The sequence below is a fragment of the Haliaeetus albicilla genome, chromosome 16, assembly GCF_947461875.1.
Source record: "Haliaeetus albicilla chromosome 16, bHalAlb1.1, whole genome shotgun sequence".
Taxonomy (NCBI): Eukaryota; Metazoa; Chordata; class Aves; order Accipitriformes; family Accipitridae; genus Haliaeetus; species Haliaeetus albicilla.
In genome coordinates, this window is record NC_091498.1 from 519,571 (window position 1) to 545,933 (window position 26,363).

General features: G+C 41.7%; 1 long non-coding RNA gene across 2 annotated transcripts in view; it reads left to right on the plus strand.

Moving 5' to 3' along the window:
• LOC138689168 (uncharacterized) overlaps positions 1-19,449 on the plus strand; it is a 127,713-nt gene extending 108,264 nt beyond the window's left edge. For both annotated transcript variants that reach the window (XR_011328019.1, XR_011328020.1), the window contains exons 4-5: positions 3,187-3,270; positions 19,227-19,449. This is a non-coding gene — a long non-coding RNA (uncharacterized lncRNA). The remainder of the gene's footprint in view (positions 1-3,186; positions 3,271-19,226) is intronic.
• Positions 19,450-26,363: the final 6,914 nt, after the last annotated feature.

Genomic DNA, 26,363 nt, shown 5'->3' on the forward strand with positions numbered 1-26,363 from the left:
TCTGTGAGCAGACTCTTTTGCAAGGGACTTGTTTCCCAAGCTTTCAGAGTTTGGGGGGATTTAGGGTTTGGTTTTGTTTTTTCTTTTGCCTTTCCCTCAGGTTGTGCATATGTGCTAAAATCTGATCAAACTGAGAAGAACCTCTTTTCATATACTAAAGTTTTCACTTAGATATCATCACTCTAGGCATAGATCTAGGACTTGTGTCTTGGACGCCACTTTTCAGCATACCTGGAAAAACTAAGAGGTTTGAAATTGTTAGGCCCAACTGCCTGTGAAAGTATAAAATTTCACTGAAATATCTGAAGATTTTCTACTGTATGTTTCGACAGGAACTTTGGCTTTCTGGTGTGAAGGAGGACACAGAATGTGCTTAGTCCATGCCAGAGATGGACTGATGTTCCTGATGTTTTGAAATTGTACACGTTAGTATAAAGGAAAAGTAGGCAAAAATTGCATGTGGATTGCTTGGTTTTGCTGCACAATAAATAGATTGGGAGGGGGGTGGGGGGATGAGGGTGTTTTTTTTAAACAGTGTATCAATTTACAAAGACTAAGTATTCTGATCTGTGAATATGTGACCGGGAATTAAGCGTATCTACAACAGAATTGCATTGATGTGTGCAGCTGTGAAAAAGACAGACACTAACACATAGTTGCATGTACAGAACTTCGCGCGTGAGCTTTCTTGACACTTGCCTGCCCTACCTCTTCCTTCTGAAAGAAAAGCCCACAGCTTGTTCTCCCATTCCAACTACTGACTTGTGCATTCCCATTTTCTTTTCTTTTCATTGCAAGCTCTGTTTGTAGTTATACAGTCAGGTCTCCACAGAGTAATTTACTGGCAGAATCTCTCCCAGAATCCAGCTTGAAACCAAGCTGTAAAAACAGCTGAGAGTGTAAATAATTCATGCAGACAATATGACTTTTTTATGTAAATTCGGTGCATTAACCCTCTATTATAATGATGGACGACAGATATGGGCGACGTTGCCTTGGTAAGAGCTAATGGATGGCCGCCATAAATTCACTGCACATTTTATTGTGTTGCTGGAAATTGTGCCTTCAGGCAATGCTGTTTACTTTTATGTAAAACTCAGGGTTCCCTAAATATTACAAATATTTTACATCCGACTCCTCAGCATTTGGGCACAGCACACAAATCAAGCTTTCTTCATCTGAGTTGTAATTAAAGGTTTGGTTTTTTTTCAGGGACAATTATCTAAAACTATAAAGAGAAATATTTTTTCCCCTTTAGATGTTCAGTTGTTGATGTATTAGCAAAACCTTTGAAGAAAGATATTAAATAACTGCAACATATAACTTTGCATTAGGCTATATGTTGTATGCATACATAACAAATTTGGAAATAGTTTCTTGTTACTGGTTTTTATTTTTTACCATTTCTTGTGCTTAGTTACACATAAAACATTCTTTTTTCCCCACACATATGCTTCTCTCTTTAATTCATATCTATTTTATCAGGGTAATTCTCTGAACCATGTCCTTGAGGAATTCTGTCTCTCAGTAAACAGGGAAACTTCAGTTCATTTCAGGGAATTTTAAATAAAGAATTTTTGGTTATTTTTTGGTTTCATATGTTACTGTTTTGCACAGACCTTAAGTAAATTGGGATGACACAGGTGATTTTTCTCACACAAAATGGTTTCAGCAAAACAGATATACTGAAGTTTAATGTTTTCTCTATAGGTTTTTGAATACATAATTATTATAATAAGTATACAATTAAGTGACCTTAATCAAACTTTCAATTCAATCTCATAGTACATTGCAGCTTTGCAAAAAGAAAACAAGAAAAAAGCAGTCATATGCTTCTGACAGTGTGAATTGAATCCCATTTGTAACAAAGGTAGTTAACATCGGGAACAACGGTGTGTTCGTCCCTTTGCGTGTTTGCCAAACACCAGTTGGCCAGGGGACCCTAGTAAGCACCTATGTGGGAGTTTATTGAAAGCTCTAGTGGAATTTCCAAGGGAAATCTTGTAGATTAGTTCTGATAAAGGCATGTTCTCTCAATGTCCTTCTTTCAGTGGAATGTGCTATTTCTTGGCAGTTTTGTTTTGATCTCTCTATGAAAAAATGCTGCACAAAGTTGAATATGAGTGATTTCAACTGAGCTAGCTCAAGTAGAAATGCATTACACTTTCCAAAAGACCCCAATTTCTTGAGGGCTAAATAGAAGGCACACTGTAAGAGAGGTAAAAAACACTGAATAAAAGAGGAATGCAACAACTATGAGGGAAAAAAAAAGGCTAATGAAATCAGTCTTGTGAATCACGTGTAGTATTAAGCAAAGGCTAACAGTTTAATTGCACATAAACCTATTTAATAATTGGATTTATTTCGTGTCCTGGCTATGCATACTCCTTTCAACTATATTAGGAATGTCACAAGATAAAAGTGCATAAGCTATAACCAAGGGCATTGACTTATTTTTTCAGTCTTTAATATTGACTGAGATTCCTAAATTTGGACTTTCAGATTTTGCACCTTATTCTTGTGACGTGCTTTACTGCCCTGAAGCCACTTTGCAAAATTCATAGCGGCTTTCACATGCTCTGATGCTTCTTGGGACCAATTCAATCTTGAACAATAGATGTGTGTGCAGTAGAGCCAGGAAATGTTACACAGGAGATCATGGGCTTATTCCCCAATAACATTTTGATTTGTAAAGTATTCCACTACACAAAACACACACAGGAGATATTAAAAAACATTAGAGTCCATAGCCAGCAAGACGGAAAGGTGGCTTAAAATACCGATTGACAGCGTGGCCTGGGATATAGGCAGGACACACTAAATAATCAGTGGAAATGTTACAGAAAGTGTTTTCAATATTTACATTATTCAGCCGTTTAACAAATCTCTCCTGGGACAGCATTTTGCCTTTAAAAAAAAAAAATCACTAGCATCCAGACAAATGTTTTTTTCCTATTGTTTAAAATAAATGTGTTTTCTGTAATTCAGACATCCAGAGAAGGCCAGTTTTCCAGTCTTTTTCCTTGTCCAGTGTGTTTCCATGTGGAGCAGACACAGACATGAAGCACTGGGAGGAGATATAGGGCAAGTTTTTCTCCCGCACCAGTTTGATCTGTTTGAAGGAGGTATTGTCTATAATCCAGGATGTATAAATGTTCAACAGGATCCCGTTCCTGTGTTCCGTAGGTAGAGCAGAGTATTCCTGGATCCATGGGTCCACACCGCGCTTTGGTTAACGATATGCAGAGCATAAGGCATCATTCTGTCCAGGTATGTAATTTAAAGGTCAAACGTTCTGAACTCTTGAATATATGGCTGTCACCCCATCTTGGACAATTTGCTTTCATGTGATTCGTTGCAAGCATTAGAAGACTTCGGCTGCACTGGGGAAAACAGCACTTTCCTCCCAGTGCCACTGTACCAGCTGTGTGACAGTGTGTATCTCAGAGGCGATAAAAGGAGAGGAAGATCTATTTTGAGGTGGAAGGAGGGCTTGAAAGCAGATGGGCTGCCTTGTAGGATTGTGAAGGGAACACTTCTCTTCTTAGTGATGAACACATCCCTAGGTCAATGCAAATACAATCCACAATTATAGATTACTACAGATCAGAGAAGTCCAGATAGGATGGACTCATCTATGGAAATTAAAGAGTCTTTCTTAATAATTTGCTCCAGAATAGTAATGTTCTTCATTGGATGTTCATAGAATGGTTTGGGTTGGAAAGGACCTTTGAAGATCATCTAGTCAAACTCTGCTGCCATGGGCAGGAAAATCTTTCACTAGATCAGGTTGCTCAAAACCCCATCCAACTTTACCTTGAACACTTCCAGTCATGGGACATCTGCAAGTCTCTGGGCAAACCGTTCCAGTGTCTATCCAGCCTCATTGTACGAAATTTCCTCCTCATGTCCAATCTAAACCTACCCTCTTTCAGTTTAAAACCATTGCCCCTTGTCCTGTCACTACAGGCTCTGGTAAAAAGTCTCTGTCCATCTTTCTTATAAGCCCTCTTTATATATTGAAAGGCTGTAATAAGGTCTCCCCAGAGCCTTCTCTTCTCCAGGCTGAATGACCCCGGCTCTCAGACTTCTGACCATTTTCATGTCCCTTCTCTGGACCCACTCTTAACAGGTCCATGTCTGTCTTGTACTGGGGACCTGAGAGCTGTATGCAGTGCTCCAGGGGGTCTCACCAGAGCAGAGTGGAGGGGAAGAATCACCTCTCAAGCTGCTGGCTGCACTTCCTTTGATGCAGCCCAGGACATGACTGGCTTTCTGGGCTGCAAGCGCACATTGACAGCTCATGTCCAATCTTTCATCTACCAGTATCCCCCAGTGCTCCTCTGCAGAGCTGCTCTCAATCCATTCATGCCCCTGTCCGTATTGATACTGGGGGTTGCCCCAATGCAGGTGCAGGACCTTGCACTTGGCCTCTAAGAGGCTGGTATGTCATCAGCTAGAGAATGAGAGTTCAGAGGAGTTCGGTGTAAAGCTCACAGAGAATGTTTAACCCTGAAAGCAAGGAGCAGAGCTTTAGAGCTACAACTGCCACTACATCAATAGTCAGTGGAAACACAAATCTGTGTAGTGGGAAGGTGAGACAAAAAGCTGCAGCAGTGCACCCTGTCAACAGGGCCATGGTATTTTCTGAGCTGGAGCAACAGCAGGACAGGGGACAAGTTCCTGAGTGATGCTTTCGTAGTGTTGGTTATACTCATCCTGCAAAACAAAAGCAGACAACTGATAAATTGGGGCTTTAAGGTCAGGCCTCCACGATCACTGAACATAAAGAAACCTTACAAATTGCTGTGCCATCTTGCAGACAGCAAGAGTTGTTCATAGTTTTGTAGATGGGAGAGACTTGTGTGCCTCTGGACTCTCTGGAGCAAAGCAAGATTTCTGCCCTGCCATTTCCAGAGCAAGTCAGTGGGTACAGTCCCCTCAGGTCTCGCAGGCGTTGCTTGCTGCCAGACCGAACAGTCGGTAACTGGTCAAGGAGTGCAGCCTACATCTTTAGGCCGCCCGTACTCTCCGCTCCGTGCTCGTCTTGCACAGATTTTCAGATTTTGCTGCTAGTTTGAGGTTCTTTAGTGATCTGACCTCAACAATGAGGAATCTTCAGGTTTTTGCCTCGTCAGAAGAAGATACAGAATTCATCCCCACCTTTGTCCAATATATAGTCATCTGTCAAACCTAAAAGGTCTGTCCAACTACAAACTCTACCTAAACTCTGTCTCTGCCTTCTTTACATGAAATGTGACAGAAGTGAGGACCTCTTGGAAAGGTGCTGGGAGAACAGGATGTCCCCACATAAACTGTGGGAGAGGTTTCACTTTGGTTAATTTAGGGGTCATGAAAAGAATGACACCCAGGCTGGCCCACCCATTTCTCATCTCTAAACGCAGCATTGTCAATATAGAGTAAAGGTTTTTGCTAGCCCTCTTCTCTGTTTAATACATTTAAGTACTGCACTCTGCATATGAAGAATAGTGATGTTATCAGAAAGCATTCAAAAACATATGTTTTAATGAAATGTGTTGACAAGTGCTGAAGTAAAGTTTTTGTTAAGTCTCAAGAGTTTAGCCATGACAAGCAGTATTAATGAATTGAATTAATTAAAAAGCATTTCAAGATGAAACAGGGCCTGTTCTATGTAAAATGCTCTATACATTAGACAAGCATTATGGAAATCACTGCTTTGTACTACACTGTAATGCAGCCATTTATAAAAGCTTCTCAAGATCCATGGATAGCAGTAATTTGAGTTTAGCGTGTCTTTGAAATTCATTGAATACAGCATGTGCTATTTAAAAGCATGAAATCTGGATGGTTCCACTGCCATCAAAGTTCGTATGGCTTGGAGAGGGAAACGGGAGCCCAGCATTACTGGAGCGAGCGAGTGGGCATGGGAACAGGGTGAGCCGAAGGAGCACCTGGCAAGTACTGGCAGATGCTGGTGCTGATGTCTTTAGGGAGCAGGCTGTCTGACTAGTAATAACTCAGGGTCCCAAACTAGTCTGAAATGTGAGTCGTTTTACTAAAAGAGTCATTTCTCTTGTCTCTGCTGTTCCTCTGCTTGTCTGCCATGAACTCCCCTCCTTTATGGACAAGGCTTGTTCTTCAGCACGTCTTCTGCTTTTTAGGTTGGTTTTGTGACCTCTCTAAGAATAATACCCTCAACTGTGACCAGTGGCATTACAAAAAGTCCGTATTCCACATCAGATATCCCTACAATGGGTAGAATAGTCATATGAGTGCATGCCCATGACCTTTCTCTCAGTGTGCGATGCTGTTAGCGTGAGCATCTGGCCACGGGCCTGAGAAACCAAGCATGAGAAAGGACAGTGCGGTCCTCTAGCAGGCCCAAAGAGATGGGTGTCCACTGGCAGCCTGCAGGAAAGGGCAATTCTGCCTCACCTGGCCAAAATCAATCATAAAATGAGAGTCCTTTGCAGGAAGCTTTTCTCAGTGGGGAATGTCTATATGTTTGCACACAGGGAGAAGACTTACTTGGCTTGAGTTAAGATTGTGACTTGGATTTGGATGAGTAGTCTAACAGCATCAACACATAACACATTAAAAGAATATGTCTTTAAAATATTATTAAATATCTAACATCATAATAAAAAATATTAAGATCGTAATAAAATGTTCTTCATAATAAAAATATGAAGGGTGAAAGATGAGAGAGAAACTGTGAAAAACGTATGATTTCATACATGCGTAGTGAAGGTTGTTTCATTCTATGTGTTTTAGCATTTGGCTTGTAGCAGATTATTTCAAATGGATGCACCTTTACCTATCTGTTTTGTAATTTGTCTGTGTCTTAATAAAGGAAATACATCCTTCAAGGAAAAGTAGCCACAAAACTGTTGGTAGATTGCAAATGTTGTAATATGTTAATACTGATCATTCAATCAAGAATATGACCACTCAGTAGAAAAGAAGAAAAAAATCCTAAATACAAAATGATAGAGTCAGATTCCTCAAGCAATGTAGGTAGACACTTAAAAGGATGGTAAAGTTTGCTAAATACTTAGCTATTGCACATGCATCTTAAAATTCATTTGAGACATTGCTTGGAATATCAGTGAATCTGACAGGCAGCCTAGCTGGTTAGCACAAAGGGTAATTCATTTGCCCCTTAGTGTGTTGGGAAAAGAGCTGCCAACATTGCATCCCAAAATGCTTAGGGAGATTCATCCCATAAGAAGGTATGATTCTGCTCTGTAGAAAAAATAAGAGAGCTTGTTCTGCTACTTCACTAAAACATGAGCAATATGTTTGCACAGTTAACATTTGCATTTAGTATCTGCATGGTGAGAAGTTCTCAGCTTGCTTATACCTGCTAAACAGGCACAGGTAGCGTTTGTGTCTGACCAAAAGAAGTCTCTCCCCCCTGGCTAGATGCTGTACTACATGTAGAGCAGTATCTGGTGAAACAAGGTCTAGCATTTTCTATTTCCCTTCAGACTCTTCTTGCTACCTAGACTCTAGAAAGAACCAGAAAGCCTTTTCTATGTAATCATGCTATTTTTAAGGGTTGAAGCAGCCTGGCTTTGATTAACCGACTAATTACTGCCGAGTCATGATGGTAGGTGGTACCTGTGAGAGGAAAAACAGCTTATAAAAGTGACAGCACCTTTCTTCTAATGTGTAAGGGTTGGTGGGGGGGGGTGGAAGAGTGGAATGGTGACAAGGGTTTGTGTGGATCCAGCAGTAGGTTTAGGGTGACTGGGACTTCAGCCCTGATTCTTTACTAAGTTTTATTTAGTAGTGCAGGTAGCTTCTATGCAGGGCAAGGTACTGATGCAGATTTGTGTGTTATGCTGGGCTAGGTTTTTGTTTTGGTATAGTAAACAAGAAATACAGTTATTAGCAGCTGCCATGGCAGGAATAACTGAGTAATGCACTCTCTGGGAACAGCCACTAAGCATCAAAGGTGCTTAGCTTGTCTCTTATTACTATGCCTTGTATCCCTAAGAGGGTCACTGCTCTGTAGGGCCTGGGAGAACTCCTGCTCAAAAATAAGCTGTATGTTGTTGCAGAGTAGTTACCAAAATAAAATCTCAGTCATTGCTCCATGCTGTGAAGGCCTGAAGAGCTGGTAAAATACGTGGTCATGTTGTTGGGGCTTGTTGCTCCAACTGAGTGCAAAGGAGGGAGATGACTTTAAAGTAACACAGCTAACTGCCCCGGCTCTTGAGATATCAGTACTTCTTGATGTCAGCTGTGTCACAAGAGCAGTGTGTTCTGAGATCACACTGTCAGGCAGGGTAACCAGAGGGACACAGCACGTATACAGCACAGCTAGGATGATGAAAGTAAAGGTCTAGGTTGCTGGACAAATGCTTGTTGCTGCTGACTGATGATTAACATTGAAGTGTCCTGTCGTGGTGCTCGTTTTGAAGGTCTGTATTTGGAAAAGCCATACACTGTAAAACTCTATCCATGCTCACCTATGGCTCAACTGAACCTAGGCTCCCAGAAGATACAGGTGTTTTAACCAGTTACTTACATAGCCAAATAGTCATCTCTAGTGTTGCTTAACCAGCTGATCCTAGAAATTATTTGAAGATACAAAGCTCAAGACAAATGCTCACTGATTTTATTACCAGTAATACTTGCTGATTTTTAAATGATCAGTCTGCATTCAGGTGTATGTTTCTCCATTATTACTTCTCCACTTAGCAAACCATCGGTTTTGACTGTGATTCAGATCAGTTCTGTGCTGTTGGACCAGTATGTTTAAGTCAAAATACCCAGGTTTTTTTCCTAATCAAATTGTTACAGCATTTTAAAATCCAAATTGTAACTTACTCTTGTACACAAGTGGGAAAGTAAATAAAATAGAGGAGGTAGATACTTGTGGGAGAAACAGAGAAGGGCAGAAAGACATGGTGATAATGGAATAAGAAATATCACCTGTACAATTTCATTACAGAGAACAATAAACATCATTAACCCAGCCAAGATCAGCTGTAATCAGAAAGAAGGGAAGAAAATTGGCGTTTGACGCTGTTCTTATTGCCAGAACCTCAAGATGGAATTGCAGCAGCCCTGAGACAGTTGGTCAGACGCAATACCCTGTATTGTCATTTACTTTTAAGAGTGGCAGGAGTCTTGTCAGTGGAGAATTTTCTCTGACTCTTGGGAAGGTTGGCTAGCTTTTAAATGGTTTCTAAAGCACAAATTGGGGAGCAGTTTTGTAATGCACTTGATTTTTTTTTGCTCAGTCACAGCCGAGAATAGCATCTGTAGTAGTTAAATGAACATGAGCATTAACCACTTCAAATGATGTAACATACCCAGACTATGTAACAACTACTATTTGAATTATATTTTGCAAGGAGTGATATAGTTGCAGTTCGCCCTGAAATCCTGGCTGGAATCTGTATCTAATCCCAAGTGAAGTAATTTTGTATTCTCAGTTCAGCATACAGTAGAACAGTAATCAGAATTGTGATGGCATTGCTGAACTGCTTTTAAGACAATGGAATTTAATGAGCATTTTAAAAAAAAAAACTTATAGCTTTCTCCAAGGAGAAATTTCTGTATATAGTAAGGCAGAAGGTAACATTTCAGAACCTAGGGCACCAGCCAACCTTACCTGTTTGAGAGAGGTCAAGTGGGCTCTCTAGATAGATGCAGTCTCTTTCATGCACATGCAATGTACTACTCCTGAGAAGAAGGAAGTCTAAGCCCTTGCTGAAATTTTGGCAAGGAGGGTCATCTTGAGTGCTTTTCTGATCTTTAACCTCATGATGCTCCTATATGTTTCTTCAAAAGAGCAAATAAGCAGCCTTGCCACACAGACTTGAAGGTAAAGCACAGCAGAGTTACCAGTTCTAAATAGTTCACAACCTCACAATAATACAACAAAAGTCTAGTCAACAGCCCCCAAAACAGAGATGAAGATATTCATCAAATCTGATAAGGCTCCTATTAATTAGGGTTGTTAAGTGGTAGTTACACTTTTGTTAGTATTACCATTTGGAGATTTAGCTAACAAACCTAATGGGGCTACTCCTGCAAGATGTTAATTAGATATGGCAATTCCACTTACCCATGCAGCCTCGGCACACAACCATCACACATCAATATTTAATTTAATTACTGATGTTGTGGTGCAAGTCACATCTGATTTAAGAGATAAATACGCTTAATTAATAATGAGATAAAACACATACAGTATGTCACCTTTTGTCATTTGAGCTTTATTAGGTATAGTAAGAAAAGACAAATGTGAACATTGGAGAGGCTGTGACGTGGTTCTCTGCATGATCCTTGTCCTTCAGATTACCTGAGCTCACACTGTATTATAAATACGACAAACAGAGCTGCAAGTGTGCAGGGCACCATTCTACGGGAAGATACACTTGTGTCTTGAATAATTCATCATTTACTTCATTTTTTTGCATAAATAAAAAAGTGAACATTCATCTTGGATTGTATGTAGCATCTATAGAAATTCATTTTATCAGGTTTGATCACAGTATTCTAATTTGTGTTGATGTGGCCTGGTACAGAGGCCAGGTGTGCACAAAATCATTCTGCAGCAGCATCCTTTGGAGGCCAGCCTTCTTTCCATTGGCATTGGACATTCTCTATTCAGAGCTTCTTGTAAGAGGCTGCTGAGAACAGCGTATATGGTTGTCATGCCATAAGGTAGAGTTCTGAGAAGGTGCATCCTGAAAGATTGCTTACCACTTTGTAAAGTATGGGGGGAGAAAGAGACAGAGAGCTAGTCCTTGAGGCTAGTTATGATGATTAACCGTATTAAAGCAGCTTCCAGCCAGGACTGGATCCCTATTTCATAAGGGGCTTTATAACCTGGACTGGCAGTCTTAGCCCCAAAGACTTGCAGTTAAATACAAAACAAATGAATAAACAGGTACCGTACAACCAGTGCACCAGATCTGGTGAAATTAAGGAAACTTCTCATGTTCATTTCTTTATGGAGGATCAAAGCCTTAGAAGGTCCCCCTCTATACTCAGTGTCCTTTGTAAGCCTGTGCTTCCAGGGGTTCACAAGCTAGCACTAGAAGTTTGTGTGGGTTGAAACTTGCTATGCAAGATCTTTGCCTGGGGGCCATTTGGTTTGATGTGTTTGACAAAATTTTAAGAGCTCCTAAGTTAAGTGCGCCAAACAAATAGTTTCCTAGAGGCTGAGAAGATTTTTGGAACCTTCTTGCGGGAAAATTCCCAATTGGCAGAAAATCTATGAAAGCAAAAGCAACTCATGACATTGTAGCCTACTGAAACATATATTGCTCTCAGATCCATCTGTAATCTTTTTTTCGATACTGTATATAACTCTTCTAGTATTAATAGTGAGATTAACTAGTATAATGGGAACCTGTTGGGCCATCAGGAATAGTTTGTGAAGGAGACCATTTCAGTATGGTCTGAGAGCTCCTCTCAGAAACAAAAAGAGACAGCCAACAAATCAAGTCTTGGAAAGCCTTCTGCTGTCCAAGCCTGTTTTAATACGCACTCATCCAAAAAAAAATACGTGGGGGAATAAGAGGGGGAACACTAATGCACAAAGCATAAGTGGAGTAATAGGTAGGGAATAATGGAAGTGCCAGTGCTTGCAGTGAGAGAGACACTTCTTCACGGATAATAAAATAGAATTGCTGTTTTTTCAGCTCCATGACCCGGTATTGTAGGTGGTCATCACGGTTGGCACTGTGATCTGTTGGTATGATGGATGTACTACAGAGTTTCCAAAGGGTGTGACTGAAGTATGGAATTCAGCAGTGCTGAGCTCACACCTTCTGTCAGCTGCCAGAAGTGGGAGAGGCATCCTGGGACCTGTTCCCTCTAATTATACTCCCTGGTCTTGACAAGTAAATGCATCCAGAATCAGAGAATGGGGGATGGAGGAATCTGTGGAACCCATAGCTCCACCAGCCAAACCTAACATTGAGGAGTGGTATATTAGGAACGCTGTCCCCATGAGACCAGCAGCCTGGATGACTAGCCAAGAAATGTATGGGAGATAAGAACTAATCCTCTTTGAGAATAACCTGTAATTTTCCCCCAGGAGAGGAACAGTGCTACAGCTGGAACGACAGGGTAAGAGCAGCACTGCCTCCAGCTCTGTCCGAGCATACTGCAAATCTACAACTTCCATGGGAACACTGAGCCTGAACATCACCATAATGTACGTGGTAGTGTGTGTTCATCTGAAGAGAGAGTGGAGGAGGTAATAGTATGGCTCTCAGTGGTTTGGCTTTCAGAGAATATGCAACACAAGTTATACCAATACCATGGATATGCCCTGGGCAGAGACAGACTGTGGTTGTTGTACCAGGATCAGTAGCTAAAATGGAGGTGTAGGATAAAATTAAGCTCTTCTAATGAAGTTGCACAGGTTGATGGAGGCTTTGTCCTACTGTGTGGTTAGCAATTGTATTGATACGTGAGGCACAAGAGAGTCCCATTTTATCTTCCTTAGAGTGCTGCTTTGGTAAACATTTGTTTGTCCCCTTTTATTTCTGAGAGCTTGCAGTCTAATCCTGAGGTAGTCCTGAATGCTCCCGTTTTACATTGTCATGGGGAGATTTTCTAAGTTCTTCTGTTGCAGAATGTGGGCTCTCTGTGCCACAAAGTATACCCATGAGCTGATGGAGAACATTAGAAAACTGGCTGATCCTTCATGAAGCCAAAGGCATGCAGGGAAGTGTTAATATTCTTGATCTCTTCTTTCCTCTTCCTTCCAAATTCCTATCTGTCCTCACTAGGGAAAACCTGAGCACAGTCTGGCCCAGACCAACGATTCCAGCAAGCACATGTAATGCCACTAGCACCTACATGTGTGAAATCCCCCTCTCACTCTTTCTGCAGAACACTCTTCCAGAACAGGGCCTGGGGCTGTCCCTTATGGTTCAGGCAGCAGCAGCAGCAGCAGCAGCAGCAGCAGCAGCAGCCACTTAGCGCAGTACAGTAGTATTTCTCACCTGCCCAGCCTGCCTGACTTTTCCAGGCTTGCTAGTGCCCATGGGAGATGAGCCTGATCCTCCAGCTTTCCTTGCCATTCTTCCTAGAGACTTGCTTTTGTATTAAAGTACCTGAATCTGGTTTCAGGATTCGGGAAGGTAGCATGCCACTGATTATTACTGATAGCGATTACTGCAAATTAGGATATACACCCAGAGGACATCCAGCAATATAGGCTGAAGCAGATTAAAGATTAAAACAGTCATTTGACAAAAGAATGATAGTGACCCTATCCTTTCAGTAAAGAACTGTTTCTGGACTCTGCAGTTTAGAGTATGTGCCCGATATTATCACTGTTCTGTTCATTTATACTTGGACATGTTTCTGAGAAGCCACAACTTACTTAGACCCCCTTTCCTGTGAATGAGTAGTTTAAAATTGTTTCTTCCGATGTTCATTATTTTGCACTTGTCTATACTAGTAGCTAATGGAGTTGTGTTGCAGAAGACTCACAGCTGGATATGACAGTCAGAACCAGATGTTCACACCCTAGGCCAGACACAGCTGTTTCTCTGTAGCTGGCAAGGGATGTAGAACAAGTAAATGCAGAGACAGCAAGCCTGAAAAAAATCTAAGGTAATCAGGCTGAATATGCCTGGAGATTTAGGCCATCTGGAAGATTGCCAGAGGGCTATTTATTTTGATGTCTACACCTGCTGAATGGGAATGCTTTGTGTGAACTCAAAGCTTTAAGTGATACTGTCTCTCTCCCTTTTTCAGCACTCCACTCCCTCTAGGCAGTGTTGCTTGCTTGATAAATTGGGCTCTACAACTTAGGTTTGGGGTTTTAAAAAAAAAAAAAAAAACACTAAAACTTTTCTTGTTTCCTGGCTATTGTTGAGGGTAGAAGGAAAACACTGCGGCACTGGAGAACAGAAGGGGAACACAGTGTCATAGACTGCCCCTTGGGGTAGTCTGGAGGGTTAAAGTCTGTAGGCAGTGTAATCTGCTAGATGTGTTGTGAGCCACTGGAACAATTTTCTTTGGCCCATTTATAGTGAATTGGGAAAGAAATTCCCATAAGCTTTTTACCTACTGTTCTGTGCACACTACACCTTCATGTGCTTAGTGTAACAGATTTATCTCACAATGCCCCATGTGGCTCAGCCCTGCTGCATGCAATCCCCTCTTTACAGACAGCATGTGCCTGCCTTGCTGTGATCTTGAAAGCTCTTGGGATTTTTATTTTACAAAAAGTTTTGTTGTTGATAGTGGTGATGAGCATGCTACTACAGTGACAAACAATTGAATAGGATGATTTGACAGGGCCAAGGCAGGATTTTTGGACAAACAAGACCAAGAGGATCAGAGATAGAAGGACCACTGTCTTAAAGTTGCTTACAGGCTAGAGGTCTCCCAGAAGATGCTGATTTCCCTAAGTCCCTGTGCTACGGTAAGGAAATGAGAACATCTCACAGGTGAGAGAGCAGTTACCTTAAGGAGCGATGTCCACTGCTGTGATAGTAATCTCTTCTAAACACACAAAAATCTGTCTTCTCTTGTATTTGATTTTTACAAAAATTTTCCTGGTATTGTTCTGATGCATTCAGCATAATTCTCTGAGCAATCTTCTACTCTCACACTCTCCACAGCCATTAGCAACATAGATTTTGCCATCTCCCCAGTGTGTGCTGAGCAGTAACCCTATTGTAGCTGACATGCAGCATATGCAGCTGCACTGATGGTAATTGTGCCCACTGCTGTCAGTACTGTTCCGGGTTCTCAGCTGTGCAGCAAACAAGCATTTTCTTTTTTGTTTGTGCGTGTGACAGTTCTTCAAATGCTATTGTTGTTCTGTACTGGTTTTGGTGGGGATAGAGTTAATTTTCTTCATAGTAGCTCATACAGCGCTGCCTTTTGCATTTGTGGTGAAAATAGTGTTGATAACACACTGATGTTTTAGTTATTGCCAAACAGTGCTTACACAGCGTCAAGGCCTTTTCTGCCTCTCACAGTGCTCCCCACCAGTGAGTAGGGTAGGAGTGGGCAAGAAGCTGGGAGGGAACACAGCTGAGGCAGCTGACCCCAACTGGCCAAAGAGATATTCCACACTGTATGGTGTCATGCTCAGCAATAAAAGCTGTGGGGAAGAAGGAGGAAGTTGGGGGATGTTCAGAGTTACAGTGTTTGTCTTCTCAAGTAACCATTATGCATGATGGAGCGCTGCTTTCCTGGAAATGGCTAAACACCTGCCTGCCAATGGGAAGTAGTGAATGCACTCCTTATTTTGCTTTACTTGCACACGCAGCTTTTGCTTTACCTCTTAAACTGTCATTATCTCAACCCATGAGTTTTCACACTTTTCACCTTCTGATTCTCTCCCCCATCCCACTGGGGGGGAGTGAGTGAGCAGGTGCGTGGGGCTGAGCTGCCTGCTGAGGTTAAACCACGACATGTCCCAAAGGCAGTAGTCAATTCAGTGGATTATCTGAAAATGCACCATAGTTCTCCTTCAATTTCCCCACCTTTGCTGAAGGATACAGTGGACTTCCTAACCTTATTCTTACAGAATATCTGGTTTTTAACCTGACCCGGATAGTGGAAAAACTGATATGTTATGCTGTGACGCTTTGCCAGAGGAAGAAGATACAGTTTTTCTTTGATTGTTTGTTTGGTTTCCATTAGCACATAGGTGAACTACAGAGCGTACTTGAGCTGACACCTTTGAAGGACACCAGATTTTAAAACAAATAAAAGGAGTTCTACTGTGTGTTATAAGCAATAATCAATAATTAAAAGCCTTGTTAAAGCATTGCTGAAGAGTACTTCAGAAGAAAAGTAGTTATACTGCATTTCATGGTTAATTCAATGTCAATTAGCTGATTGTTAACTTCCCTCCAGCTAAATCTTGTTCAGCACGGAGAAGAGAAATCAAAAGCATTCTAGCTTTAACAAGCCTAGTGTTTCAATCATTCATCTCTGCCCGCAGGCTCAAAATCAATGTCAACAGACGTTTCATTGCAATTTTATCAGCCGTTTCTGCATGTCACTGTTTTCTTGGCTGCCCTGATTGTCCCTGAAAACCGTCTGTGGGAATCAGAATTCATCTTGAGCAGAAAGCCAAACAGACTGCACTTACTCTTACCTAACTCATGGTCGGGTTCCCTTTCATCTAGGTAATGACGAGTGCTGGTGTCCACCTGAACTTGCTAAGCGGCTCAGTGAACCTCTCTCCCGTGGAAAGGCCCGCGGGAAGCTGTCCGCTCCGCCAGCCACGCAAGCGCAGCCTGCGGTGAGGTGCGGCCCGGCCCGCCGCCCACGCCGGCAGCCCTTCAGCACCGCGGACAGCTGCCTGTCCGCCCGCGGCGCTGGCGGCCCTTCAGCACCGCGGACAGCGACCGGGCCGCGCCGCTGGCGGGGCTGGAGCCGCCGGTCGCCGCCGTGGCTGGCGAGCATCGCGCCTCGCCCTGCGCCCTGGCACGTCGGGCTTTCTGCTGCTTGCACGTCGGCCCTCCTCTTCCTCAGGCACCAGCCAAGCAGCCGATTTCAGCACGCACAGAAATAGCTTTGTGGGTGTGAGTATCTCTTAAAGCGTGAAGAAACTGGGGGGCGCTCGGGCGCAAAAGTTTTTCTGCCTACGTGTGCTTGAATTGCCTGTATAAAATTGTGTCCAAAAATAACAGGTCACCATATAAAATCTATAAGACATTCCCGGTTGCTTCACAATGACATCGCTAACTGTGAGATGCGGTTCTGTGAAATGTATCAAGAACAAGAGCTAGGTTGAAGCTTGGAGTCAGATGCTAGCGGTGCTTGGGTCTTGTCTAGCTGTTGCAGAACTTGAACTGATAACAGGCTGCTTTCTACCTGAAATCAGAGTATCTGACTGCTGCACTCATACTACAAGCAATGTAGTATGGCATGTTACACTCAGGAATGACACAGGAATGGTATTTCATACTTCCTGCTGATTCCAGACCTGGTCTGTGGTGCTTCAGCTTCACTCCTGTCTTACAGCAGTGTAGACAATAGATCCACAATAATGTTTTTCATCTTCTGTGACTGATGTGGAGATTGCTGCATCAAAGAAAACATTGTTTTGAGCTTAGAAATCCATGCCATTTTCATCTTTCTGCTGTACAGTAACAGTGTTACATATCTGGCATAAAGCAGCCAACCTTCTGGAAGCTTAAAATAATACTGCAGCCTGGACTACTGCAAATGCTACAACATTGTCTTCTCTCCTTTCTGCTTGCTTTCTATGCTATTAAGTAACGTTGTGCCACAGCCAAGCCCTCAGTCCTACCTTTCAAGGTATTCTGCCTAATCTGCAACTCTGGGTTGAGGACCTCTCTTGTCTGCTCTTTATGCCAAATGAAACCATGCGTCACAAGACAGAGCCACTGTCTTCACAGAATTTTTTAAGGTTTGGCTCACACTTTTGGATGTTGCTTTCCAGGCAGTACAAACAGATAACATTTGAGTTGGAGCTGTCTGCACCATTGCATCTCCTGCCTTTAGTCTGTGTGGTGGAATTCTTTCTGGAGCATTGCATTATGGTTTTACTCATTTAAATTCTGTCTGAAAAACCTGCTGTTTTGACACCCACAGTATGATATTCAGTAGTACTGCCTGATCTCTTGATTAAAAAATGTAATTGACAAAACCAGTTTGTATCTGTATGAGTCACCTACATGTCTAGTTGCTACAACTCTTTTATTCCTTAATTCATTTGCTCTGTCATGACTAATGGTTAGACAGGGTGTTTGTGGATATGCGGATGTCTAGGATATGCCTAGAAAACTGCGCATCAGTTTATTCTAAAAGGAGGTATAGGTGGATTACCAGAACTGGATCTGTATGTGTCTCTTCCCTGTTTGGGGGGGTTTGGCTGGGGTTGGGTTTTTGTTCGTTGGGTTTTGGGGGTTTTTTTGAGGGAGGGAGGGGATGTTGGTGTTTTTTGAAAGTAACCTTTCAACTCAGCTGTTTTGCCCCACTTTTTTTCCCCTCAAAAGATAAGCTCATGGACAATACCATGGGTATCAGCTTTACTTGTGTGATGTATTTGAAAAATAAGTTCTAGGAACGTTGTTATAGATGCTTAAATTTGTGAGGGCTGTGGAATTACTACCCTTGAAATAACCTCTGATTTATGTTCAGATAGGGGCCTGATTTTCAGTGGTATTTTAGATAATGTTTTAGACTTTAGATTTGTTTCTAACTCACAGTGACCCAAAACAACGTATGTTTAGTTCCAGTTACTCTTGCCTTTGTCATTATTTTTGTGGCGCTCTCAATGTTTTTTTCACAGGAACCAATAGTTGGTGGTGAAGAATAGGCTATGTCATACTAGCATGCTGCTCATTAATACAGTGAATTAATGTGGATTTATAAGAAAGAGAAACCTTTATTTTCCCAGCTGAGATATCTGTCTTCCCCATCATTTTATGATTCATTCTGTTCCCCTGCCCCGCTTTCAGTTTGAAACTGTTGTCATCAAACATCTACTAGGCAACCTAGCAAAAGCAGACCAAAGATAGGATTGACCTACTCATAGCTCAGTTCAGAAATAACTTGGCTGTAAAAATCTGTATCAGAAGGTGAGAGAGACTTAACCTGAAAAAATAAATTATGGGCCCTGTAGGGTAGAATGTACATACTCTCAGTGTGTATTATATTTACACTTCTGAAAGAACTGATTCACTTTTGGGCCTGTGGCTTTCTGCCTACCTGCTTCAGGAACAGCGTGTACCAGGCCAGGACCTGGTGAGAAGAGTGGAGTCACCGTTGTTACCCTTAACACACAAATTGGTTCTTCAGCCGTTATCCTCATTCACCTTGGAAAAAATGACTTAGTGAAACGATGTGATCTAAATCTGCTCACCAAGATTAAGAGAAACTTGGCATCTGTCCAGGCAGCATTTGGTCAGTGTTGCTACTGAGGTATATTGGAGCAAAGCCAACAAAATTGAGGTTATTTCCCCAGCTCAGAGATGTTTGTTAACACTGACACAATGCCCATGGATCAGATAGAAGTTTTAGAAGTTCATTAATTTTGATGATGGGCAGGAAGCCCACTCTGTTGCTCCAGTTTGTGTCATGTTGTTGGGGAAGCATCTTCAGAGAGGCAAAATAAAGTACAGGTCAAAACAAGCCCACACTGTTATACCACTCGTGTCTGAAAAGCTGAATTCTACAGTTGATCTTCTAACAGTTTCAAACATATTTGCCTAAATGGCTAGCATTGAATTTCTGATTCTGTTTTCCACATTTTGCTGCAGGTTTGATGGTAGTTTTATGATGCTTCTGTTTCAACGGGGCCCCCAATAACAGTGATGCAGAGGAAGAGATCAGTTCAGGTACCTGCTACTCAGAAGGTCCTTCATCACAGAACTAGTTTTGTCTGCTTCCTTTTCTTTTTTTTAAGAGAATAGATGCTTTCGTTCCTGTTGCAGTAAGATAGAGTATTGTTGCCATAATAAAGCTTTGCTTTTGTGCTACTGTTCCATGCTGCTTTTCCTTTGCTTTTGGACATTTTGCTTGACCCCCTCTTAGATGTCGTCCTCCTTTCTTCCCATGTTAGAGTCAGAGGTAACCAGGTACCATGGGAATTCCAGAACAAGGGGGCATTATGGCTTCATAATGCATAATATGTAAATTCACATCCCAGTGTCTGACTGTAGAGTTGAACAGGAGTTCAGAACGGGAAGTAGGAGAGAGAGAGGCTTCCGATTGCTTTGGTTCAAGAAAAATCCTTTGTAATAGAATTTTTGTAAAGTACATACAGCTAACACTAAAGGTCTAAACTAAACTAGGCTGCATGATATTAGGGATTAGAGCTAAAGCAAAGTTTCTGGCTCTTCCCAAGGACCTATTCTGTTGGATAGCAGATTTCATTCAGGCTGCATAAAGTCAAGTTCATGTGTTGTACTGGGTCTCCAGTCACACAATACACATAACTAGGCTACTGGTACTCAGCTTTGCAGTCTGCCTTTACAGTGGCAGGGGGGCGAGATGAGGTGGACTGGAGGTGAATCAGAGGTTGCTATTTCCTCCTTAGGTTGAAACAAGATGCGTAACATGGCCCCTCTCTCTCTGAAAACATGAATGCACATTATCAAGGTTGTAGCACAACAATAATGGGACAGGATTGATGGGGAGGGAGTAGACATGACCCATGAGGCAAAGGCAGGGGAAGAATATGAATTGACCAAATGGAGTTCTTGGATTTTCTCTTCATGAAACACTGATGTTCACTCAGTCATTTTACAAACATTCCTTCACTGAACAGTGTTGCACCTTAGCTTGATCCTGTGACCATATGATACTTCCTTTGGTTTTTCTCATATTTCTTTTCCAGTGCAGCATTGCAGTTCAAACTGTGGCTACATGTTCTTTGTCAGGAGATGCTTCTGGTGTTTATAGAACTGTGCAGAGACTAGCAGGGTAGGAACCGGATGCCTGGGGCCTACAAGTGCCACCAGAATACCAGTGACCTTACCCAAGTTTCATTGTCAGAGCTCCGTTTCTCCTTGATTCTGTCTCAGAAACAGCTAAAATCAAGGCTTCTTTCAAGAGCTTATGCTAAGAAAAAGCTGAAGTGCAACAGTGCAAAACAACTAACACCAAAAGACTGCAAAATTCAAAAATGTTTTTCCTCAGGAAGATACCGACCATGCTGCCATTGGTGGAACCAACAGTTTGCCCTGAACTTGATACTTCATTGACCTCTCTGTGGGCACACATCGAAATCTTCGTGCAGATATATCAAAATGAGTATTTGTTTTTCTAGTATAAACTGCTAAAAAGAAAGAACCAGTCCCTTGTGGAAGGACATGTGAGCTGACAAGAGCCATCCTCTCTTTTCAGGTTCTAAGAAGTGGTGTTTTCAGTGCAGGAGGGCGATTCTTGTCTCCTAGGATCTCTTTCTCTTGGGGCTGCAGAAACAACAGCCATCTTCTTTTTAGCCTAAATTAGCTGAGGATAAAGAAAATTAATCACTCTGGGAAAAATTCTGAGGGAAACAAAAAGGGGGGAAGAAAAAATTTTCATCTGAAAAAGCATGAAAGGTTTTAGAATAAAATAATATTCTCCTATTTAGATTTTTCAATTTCTGGGACTTCTAGGCTAAAAAGAAGTGCCTTTTCCTATAAAGAAAATTGCTTTCACTTTCCTACAATGAACAGAGTTCTGTTTCTAATGATGGAAGAAGTTGAGTGTAGCTGCTGCGTAGCTGGAGTGGGGATCCGACTATCAATGCGTCACTAGCTAAATGTGATTTGAGATGCAGTTTGCTTTTCTATATCTCAGATCTCGGGGCTAAACCACAAACTGTACATGACACAACTAAATTAATATTTAAAAATAATTACTTGCTGCCTGAAGGTAAACAGAAAAAGGGTAAATAATTGATAGCACTGGGACTGCCACACTGTAAGTCTGCTGAGCATTTATGATGTGCTGTGAAGGTTCAAAGGGATTGCTCGTCTGCTGCCTCTGAAGGAGGGTTTTTGCTAATCATTCCAGGGCTTGTTTTGTCAGCCAGCAATGTTTTCAGAGTTTGAAGCACCAGAATAGAATGCCAGCTTAATTTAGGCGAATCTCTAACTTAATTTACTAACTTTCCTTCCAAGATTTGCATTGTAAATGATAAGGTGATTTTCATATATATAATTTTTTTTTTTTAATCCCGTCAACATCTGAAGGGAAATTTCATGTGGTCTGCTGCCAAGAATGTAAAGTAACTTGCATTTAAGGAGTGCTTACATAACATGCCACCCTATGACAATACGTGTCTGCAGAGCTTGGTGATGCCTTGATAGTTGGCAGCTATTCACTTTTCCATGGTAAATATCCCTCCTCTTATAGCCCAACATCAGAATAACCAGCGTTCACAGTGGCAGATGACCATAAAGAAAGGTCAGTGATTTCAAATTGATTCATTTTCCCCTGCAGTCAGAAAACTTCTTGCACTGATCATTGCATTGACAGTAAAAAAAAAAAAATTAAAAAATTGCTGCCTCCACACAGGACTTCACAGATTTCTGGTGTTAAAGCAAAGGATAAGAAAATACACTGGCAATATATGTGGGGAGTCGTCAGCTTCAGGGCTGCAATGTATTTAAATAAGGTGCCATAAACCCCTATGGGGCAGTAATCATTAGATAAAACTTTTCAAAGGAGAAGAAAAACAAAGCAGATGCTAGGATCTATCAGAAATGCCAGCTGGGCCACATGATCAAATGATTCCTAAAGTGTTACTTGCAAATACATATTTTAATCAGTGCTAGGGATGGGAACATGGTCTTTGTCCCCAGTCAGACCTTCAGTAATGGCAGCTACTTTAACACCCAGCACTCCATCACACTTTACTTTCATTGCTTGAAAATGCAATCTAAGCTCTCATTTGGATTTTACAAAAAAAATCAAATACTGTACTAAGGTGGAAAAGCATGAGTGTCATTTGAAGACACGCAGTAATTCTTACACTCTATTGAACAGCAGTAAGGCTCTAAGTGGAATCAATGAGACTTTTTCCAGCTGATGTGCATCTGGAAGTGAACAGTAAGAATGACTAAATAGAAAACATGATTTGCAAAGAGGGACTGACAAAAGTATGTTTTGTTCAGTCCAAAGAAGACAAATGGGAAACAGTAGAGCAGCCATCATATATGTAAAAAGTTGCAGCAAAGAGGAGGGAGTACTCTGCTCTCCCATATGTTTCTTATAATGGCTTAAACTGGGCTCGGGGGGACATTTCTGATGGTAGAGATAGGTCACTGTTAGAGCAGATTGCTGGGGGAGGGTCTGTGGAATCTCTGTCACTGGAGACTAACAATATGTCAAACAAATATTGTCTATAGGGGATGAATTTTAAGAGTACCTCAGTCCTGTCTCTCTTCCAACCCTGGTAGTCCAGAGCTAAATAATTGAGACACAAAGAACCTGAGCACTGAGTCTCAAGCAGGACATATGGGTCTGTGTATATCGGGTCCAAGCTCAATGTTTGTGTGAAACGTTAGGGGGAGTGAGGTTGCCAGTTTTCATATTTTATAACTACTATCACAGCGTTTGCATATTCCTGTATGTCCTGGCTCCACAGGTCCTTACTTACCTGAGAATCCCCACTCTCATTGATAAAAATAATACTATTTCTAGTCCTTATGGTTTCAGAGGAAGGGCTAAAAGTGTGGCTGTCTACAACCAGGAGGCTCAGAAAGCAGAAGGCAGCACACTATGATACGCTTTCATTATATCAGTGGTGGGGCAGGGAACTCCTGCATTTTCATGCTTGGGGTTCCCAATGCAAGGAAAGGCAAAACAAAAAAGTCTACTCTGAACTCTGTTCCAACATTCAGGTCACCACCCTTCTCCTTTCTTCCCCACACCCAAGACCACACACTTGCACTTACACCTCCAGGCATGCATGTCTGCCTGCCAACACAGAGGAGGTTACCGATCTCATCACAGTTCTGGTTATCTTTCAAAGAAAATTGTCCTAAAAGAAACCCCAAGAGCTCGGTGGTGCAACCCCACCCCCTGCCACGGAGCATGGCCACACTGAGCTGCACATAGGCTGTGGAAAGAAGTGCTTTTCTTCGTGTTGGGAAAGCGGCCAAGAGGTTTTAGAGGAAGAAGCAGCTAGAGGCAAGTCATTGTTGTTAAAGTGTTTGCTGCTTTAAGGGAATGTGAAGCATTGAAACAGACTGGGGCATCTCTGGCCAGTTACAAGAATCACAGGGGGAATTTCATTTTTCTTACTTTTCTCTCAAAAGTTATTTTATGTTATTTGCAGGAGTGTTTTATAAGATGCAGGCCTTTGTTGTATTACGAGCTTGAAGAATAGGAACATGGGGATTCTTTCTTGAACACTGATGTGACCAAGCACAGGACAAACCCAGCATCACCTTATGGTATCTGCTGATAGCCAGATGTCCACCCAGGTGCTCTAGCCCTTCTGTTCTTTCTGTGAGAGCTTGCTGCTCTGAGCGGGATGTCAGTTTTTAGCTTATCCATCTTTTCTGTTTGATGTCTCTAGAAGAAAGTAGCTAATAAGGTGTTCAGAACTGCTACTGAGTCAAACCAGAAGTTCAGTCCACTTTTCCAACAACTGGCCCAGTAAGGTCTGTGTTTCAAACAGCTGTAACACATATGACTGACAAGCTTTGGCAGGTACTTAACAAGCTAAAGCTTCGCCAGGTGCCAGGGTACAGTTTACCTTTATTTGCTAATACATTTCACCTTCCACATGGACAGTACCCCCCCAGTAAGAGCCACCCTGCTGTAGCTCTTGTCTTGTAGAATACTCTTAAGTATAGATAGATTGACCTGGAATGGGACAAGAGGTTACTGTCTAGAAGGGGATGCTTTCTCCTTCTGCACAGCAGCAGTGAGGAATGATTTTCTACACTGGGTGCTTAGTACTGGACAAGACTGATCCTTCTTCAGCAAGTTCCCGTCTGATCAGCCTGCCAGATGGTGAAAGAAGAGTCTGGAAGGATCCCTTTATTGTAAGTAGGTCTTGAATACAGGGATGCATTGTGAACATTTCCATCAACTGCTGAAATAATTTCTGCAAAGGATTTTGGTCTGAAGTAGTAAGGTGATGTTCTTGTTCTTCTCCAGCTCATAAATACAGATACTTAAAATCCAGTCTTTTCTAGGAACTCACTCTCAATGCTGTATTGAAAAAGGCCTTTTATAAAGGATGTGCTCACTCATGGTAAATATTACACACACGGAGGAAATTATGCTTTTTTAAAAAGGGGGGGGAATTCGCAGAAAGCATAAGGCTTTTTAAAAAATGCTCCATTTTGCAGGACTGGTAACATTATTTCAGTCAAAAAATAAAAATCTCTGGGAATAGTTACTGGGCTGAACACTACATTGGTTTGTCTTTAACAGGGAGTAAATTGGCATTTCTACAAACAGTTAATGGTATTGCTAATGTGAATTTTGCTTGACTAGATAGTAATTTGGTGTATTATGAGGTTAGTCCTGTAGAAAGGACAGTAGTGAAAATAGCTACTGAGCATTGACTGAATCAAAAACTAAAAGCTATCACCTTGAAAAGAACTTGCCTTGAAAACATTGAGGCTTTCAGAGGTGTATGCCAGCAGCAGTGAAGCTAGCTGTCCCAGCTAAGCTTCCCAGAGAATGCAGTAATACATGCAATAAAGAGATTTTGCTAGTGAAATACCCACTTGTGAACTGTTCATGGATATAAGAAAAATGGATCTGAGGTCTTGCCACCTGAATTCCCTTCCTCTCCCTTGGTAGGTTATCAGCATGAAAACAGGAAATGAATTGGACACCATTAATAAAACATGAAGCCTTCGTGTTCAGGCTCTGTGCTCTGTCGTTCAAGTGTAGAAGACACTGTGTGAGAAAGAAACAGAGGAGTCAAATCCACAAGTTCATTTACTCTTTTTAACTACACAGCAAACTTCGTCTCAGACTTGGAACTAAACCTTTCTTTTCTTCCCCTGAATTAATTGAAAAGCTTTCAAACCCTCATACAGAAATCCTGAAGGATTGTTACTGAACTGTGAGTAGTCTTTCAGAACATGAAAGATTTTCCTAACAGATTTCACAAATAATTAGATATTGCCAATACTGGTTTTTTACTCAAAAGTGTCTTTCACTGTGATGTAAATTTTTAGACCTTGTTTTTGTGCATTTGCTTTTAGAGCTGTTTACATGGTGCAGATTTTTTTCACTGTGATAGATGCCCTTTTTTGCCAGTTGCTTATGTTTGTGATTTTAGGAATGTCCCAAGATAACGTACGTTGCTCTCTTTCGGGGATTGATTTTGCTAGAGGGGAATGTATGATTCACCTGTCTCATAAAAATGTTGCTTTCCATCAGGGAACAAAGGATTAGCCTCAAAGAATAGAGGTCTATATGAAGTAGACTGAAAGACACACACACACACACACCCCCCGCCAGCACCACCACTTTTTCTGTCTGTATTTTAAAACCATCTCATGAAAAGCTTATGGTCACAGCAGTATGCAACCCAAGGATGAGAACTCACAAACCTGTTATGAAAAAGTCATGGGAACAAAAGTAGGAGACCCGGTTCAGCCAGACAAAGAGGCCTTCTGCAGCTATAATAAAGGCTTGTTTTGCTCTATGGGGGAGTTTTAATTGCAAAATACTTAGCGTAGGTGAATCATAAGGAGCCTAACTATAGGAAGAGGTTAACCACAGTTATAGGAAAGATTCATCTGAGGCTACAATAAACAAGTTCTTGGTGCAAAGAAACCAGAAGACTCTCCTCAGCTGTGGACAGGCCCACTCCTGAAACTCAAAAGGTTGAGTTGCAAGTCCAAAGCAGGAATTCTTCTCCTGACCTTAGATAGTTCTTTTAGGAAATAGCCAAGTACAAGGTCAGGTGGGACGATAAGATGTTTATT